The sequence below is a fragment of the Lacerta agilis genome, chromosome 5 (assembly GCF_009819535.1).
Source record: "Lacerta agilis isolate rLacAgi1 chromosome 5, rLacAgi1.pri, whole genome shotgun sequence".
Classification (NCBI taxonomy): Eukaryota; Metazoa; Chordata; class Lepidosauria; order Squamata; family Lacertidae; genus Lacerta; species Lacerta agilis.
The window spans coordinates 69,632,436-69,637,649 of NC_046316.1; positions in this window are offsets into that span (position 1 = coordinate 69,632,436).

Genomic DNA, 5,214 nt, shown 5'->3' on the forward strand with positions numbered 1-5,214 from the left:
GAGAATAGCCACCCACTTCAGCCTCCTCCCCTTTATGGTGGAGAGAGAGCTCTTGAGGGGGAATGCCAGTCAAACTCCTGCTTCACAGTTAAGAAATAAAGAGTCCTCTCTCACACCGGAATTTTACGGTGAGCGGAGACAGGTCCATTTCAAAGGCAATGGCCTAGATTTCTTCCCTACTCCTCCTCTCAGGAGGTTATTCCTCACAAAAGTTTAGATACACAGGCAACGTATATTTAGCGTGTGGAAAACTCTGCCACATGAAAGCGTGGAAGGTTACAGAGTTGGGGGGGGCACTCTAGATATCACTGGACCACAACTCCCATCACTCATTTGCCATGCTGGCTGGGGTTAGCATTGTAGAGTCCGAAGGGATCACGAGGATTATCTAATCCTACCCCCTGTGATGCAGGTATATTTCGCCCAAAGTGGGACTCGAACCCACAACCCTGAGACTGAGCGTCTCACGCTCCAAGGGAGGCCCACACAATCTCCCCCCCCTTGATTTAGGGGATTTCATTAAGCAAGTTTGTGGAGGGTAAGACCCTCAACAGGTATTGCCATGGTCAGTCCCCAGGGGTTGGGCTCACCTGGGCGGCGACATTACCAAGAGTTGGGGTGAGGTGATTAAAATGTTGATCCACTTTTGAGGATGTTGATGCAAACCTATTTCCCTGTTGTCTCTACCAGGTCTCGGATAATGGTGAAATTTGCCAGAGCGAATCAGAAGCAGAGCCAGAGTAGAAGCAATATTTTGAACAGGGAGCTGCTGGCTCAGGCTATACAAAATGCTATTTCACAAAGTATCGGCTCCAGAGTCCTTTTGTTCCTCCTGCTGTTTCCTAGGCGCAGGCAGGAGGTGGCAATAGGATGTGGTAATCAATTGGCAGCAAGAAGAGAAACAAGCACCTGTTGTTGAACAAATGTCAAGGTAGAGATCCAGGAAGTGGCAGCAGCTATATGTGCCCCCCACCTTCACTTGCCTGTGTATGCATTGTCCTGGCAACCCCATTGTTGGCGCTCAGCTTGTGTTGGGTGTTTCTGCCGGGCATCCCAAGGCAAGGTTCCAGGCAGATAAACGTCAGCAGTGTGCTTAAGTTCCCATGAGTGTTGTGAGGCCGGGCTGTTTTCTGCAAAGTGCAGCCTTTCTGTGAAAAGTTTCCTTTCTCCAAGGTTTTCTATCTCCACTATCCTTTGTGAGCCCTAAATGGGTATGGCATAATGCAAGACAGCCTCATACTGCACACCCTGTTGCCTGAATTGGTCTTTATATTTTGTATTTATTTTTTATCTGGTAAAGGAGCCCAAGGCAGGGTGAAGTGTAGCAGCACCATGGAGAGCTCTGAGTGAGCCACTTGCTCCAACAAAGACTAGAGGTGGACTGAGGCCCTTGAGCCCCTGTCTCTAGTCCCGACTCCTAGGCTGCACCCCTTTTGTGAGAACTGCAGTCTATAAAGGGCCAGGCCTCTGGTTTGCAGACTGCCACTTCTTCATCACTTCCTGCCTGGTGTGCTGTTGGACTGATGAGGTAGATTGGAAGGCATCCAGTTCCTCAGGCCCAGGAGAAGACGGCCATGTGGGCCCCAGCTCTGGCTCTATAGGCCCTAGAGCTGTGGGATCTGGTCCAGGGCGCTCCTGCACACCAGTTTTGGATTTAGCAGCCCCTTGGTTACCAACCTCAGGCTCAGAGTCAACGTCCAGCTTCTTAGCTGGGGTCTCTGCAACCTTTGGTTTTGTGACTCTGGGGGTCACAAGAAGTTTATATACTGGTGTGCTGTGGAATTACACAATATCTTGCCCTCTATCGTGGCGTCATGGCTGGGGCACTTTTCAACACCAGAGGATCTGTTTTTGAATTCTCCTCCTTGCTGTGGAAGTGAATGGGAGGGAAATATCCTGTACTACTATGCATAAAGCTGTGCTGTCAACAAAAGAATGGGAAAAATATACAGACAATTTCTTGCACCCAAGGGTGGCGAACAGCGAAATACAATATTTAAAAACAAATAATAAAATCACAATCCAAACTATAATATAGCAAAAAAAAATTGGCTGCTCAGACTGATCCCTTCTAAAGTGGACATCTTTTCAGAGTTGCTTAAGTTCCCTGCTGGGATGAAATGCTTCAGATGTGTTTTTCAGCAACAGGTGTACACAGATGTGGGATCTGATGTCATATGTGAACATCTGAAGTCATCCTCTGTACCAAAAGTAGTAAAATCATGGTAGTAAAATAATGTCTTAAAGCCAGCACTGTAGGGAATCCACACAAATATTCTAAACAGGCTGGCCTTTAATATCATTTGCCTTTTAAATACTTGTGGAATACTGGGTTTTTTTTTTCAGTGTGCCTCTTCTGTTTCTTATAGAGACTATTTTAAAAAAAGATTGTGGCAGGGATTGTATCCCAGAATCTACTAAAGCTTGATCTGTAAATCAGGTAAGCCAAAATACTTAGATATAGTTCAACTATTTTGTCTTTACTGGATTTTTCAGCATCCTATATATGCCACATGTCATATCTGAATTTTGTCACCTGGAACACTGACCTCAGGTCCTCAGCTAGTAATTGTCCTATGTTGTCTTTCTGGAGAAAGGCTAAAACTTTTTATTTAGTTGAAAAAAATTATAAGCTGTTCTGATTGTATTTATTGCGTTAGTTGTATGGCCTGTTCTCTATTTTATCATAGAATAATAGAGGGTCATCTAGTTCAACCCCCTGCAATGCAGGAATCTCAGCTAAAGCATCCATGGCAGATAGCCATCCAACCTCTGCTTAAACACCTCCAAGGAAGGAGAGTCCACAACCTCCCAAGGGAGACTGTTCCAATGTCAAACAGCTCTTACTGTCAGAAAGTTTTTCCGTATGTTTAGTCGGAATCTCTTTTCTTGTAACTTGAAACCATTGGTTTGAGTCCTACCCTCCAGAGCAGGGGAAAACAAGCTTGTTCCCTCTTCCATATGACAGCCCTTAAGATATTTGAAGATGGCTATCATATCTTCCCTCAGTCTCCTCTTTTCCATGCTAAACATACCCAGCTGCTTGAACTGCTCCTCTTAAGGCTTGGTTTCCGGACCCTTGACCATCTTGGTTGCCCTCCTCTGCATGTGTTCCAGCTTGTTAACAGCCTTCTTAAATTGTGGACACAGAATTGGACATAGTATTCCAGGTGTGGTCTCACCAAGGCAGAATAGAGAGGTACTATTACTTCCCTTGATCTGAACACTATACTTCTGTTCATGCAGCCTAGAATAGCCTTAGCCCCCCCCCCCATTTTTTCTTTTGCTGATGCATCACACTATTAACTCATGTTAAGCTTGTGGTCCACCAAGACCCCTAGATCCTTTTCACATGTACTGTTACATATTATTGTAATGATGGTTTTAGTTTATTGAATTTTTGTTTTGATGCAGAATCAAGTCACACTTTTTTAATTAAAGCAATTCAAGTAAGCAACCCAGGGACACGGAGAAATTATTTGCTGTGTCCACCCAAGTAAATTGAAAGGCTGGCTGTTCATTTTAATAATGTTTACAGTTTCTTTTATAATGATCAAAATGGGCTGAAATTACAGAGCTGAGGGATGGCATCCTCTGATTATCCACAGAACATAATCTGCATAGAGCGCCTCAAGGCGAGCTTTCCTGCAGCCCAAGAAAGCAAACTTTTGCTGAGCTCTTGAGGGGACCACCCTCATACAAGGGTAGCTCTTTGCAGAATCTGAAAGGAACACGGAAGTCAGCATTGCCACTGCTATTGTAATATTCAATGCCTTTGTTTATTTGGCCACTGTCATGCTCTGTAAAGCCTGATTTTGGGCATGAATGAGGAACCTGTGTCCCTTCAAAAGTAGTGGACTATAATTACCATTGGCCATGTTGGCTGGGACTGATGGGATTTCAAGTCCAACAACACCCAGGGGGCATAAGACCATAAGAGTAGCCTGCTGGATCAGGCCAATGAACCATCTAGTCCAGCATACTGGTTTCAGAGTGGCCAACTGGATGCCTAAGAGAAACCAGGGAGCACTCCCCTCCTGTGGTTTCCAGCAACTGATAACTGTTAGGTGGATTTGTAGCTGGTTGACTGACCAAACCCAAAGAGTGCTCACTAATGGTTCCTCAACATCCTGGAGAAAAGTAACAAGTGGGGTGCCACAGGGTTCTTGTCCTGGGCCCATTGTTGTTCAACATCTACCAATTGCAATTACATTTTATGCCCAGGTAGAAAACTGTGCTCTTTGAACCAGCTTGTGCTCCTTTTAAGTAAAAGTCAAAGGCTCGTGTCCACTGCCCTTGTAAGCATCTACCTTGGACTCAGGGCTGCCTCTTTTTTTTCACCATCACCCAGCTGGTCCTCTTACACCCCCAAACTCACATGGGTGTAATACGTAAGCCATGAAGCAAAGGTGCACACAGACTCAGCTTGAATTCAGGCTGTGCGAAAGCTTGAAGGAGCAAAGCGTTATCCTTCAGTCTGCTGTCCCAGGTACATAAAATTCCTAATGGTGTGGGGATTGTTGACTGAGAACAAATTTGAGTATATTGGAACCAAAGCAGTTATGCAGTTTAAAGACTGCATATTATAATTAACTGGCATTGATTAGATCCCGATTCTGCCTCGGGGGAAGGGAATAACATGGTCCACTGTTTTATGTGGTTTCAAGCATTATTTGAAAGTAAAGTTGTTAAAATGTAAACGCTCTCATCCTTCCTATTACTTTAAAATGGCATCCTTTCATCTTCAGTCAACTCACACTCAATATCTACCATTATAGAGATAAGAAGCAGGCATCTACTCACTTAAATATAATTGTGGAGTAGTTGAAAAACAGCATTACCTGAGCAGCCTGAGACACAGCAGGCCTCCGATTTTCTAAGGAATTGCATTGCTGAGACAATAGCGGTAATGTGTTCCATGTGTGAGGAAATCAGATGGAATTCTAGTAACACGTCCAGGTCTTCTATGGAGCCAACCAGTCAGTATGAACAGCGACAATGGAATTCTTTTTGAAGTGGGATAACCTCAAGGGCAGTCGAGGATGAAAATATTGACACCTCAGAAGAAACTGGAAAGCATTATTGTATGATTAAAAGGTGGGAGAGGTGAGAGAACTAATATGATTTCAGTTCAGTTCTTGCAAAAACCGAACGGTTTGTTTGATGTTTACATTGAATCAATCTTACTGAGAATGCTGCTGTTTTTCCACAGCG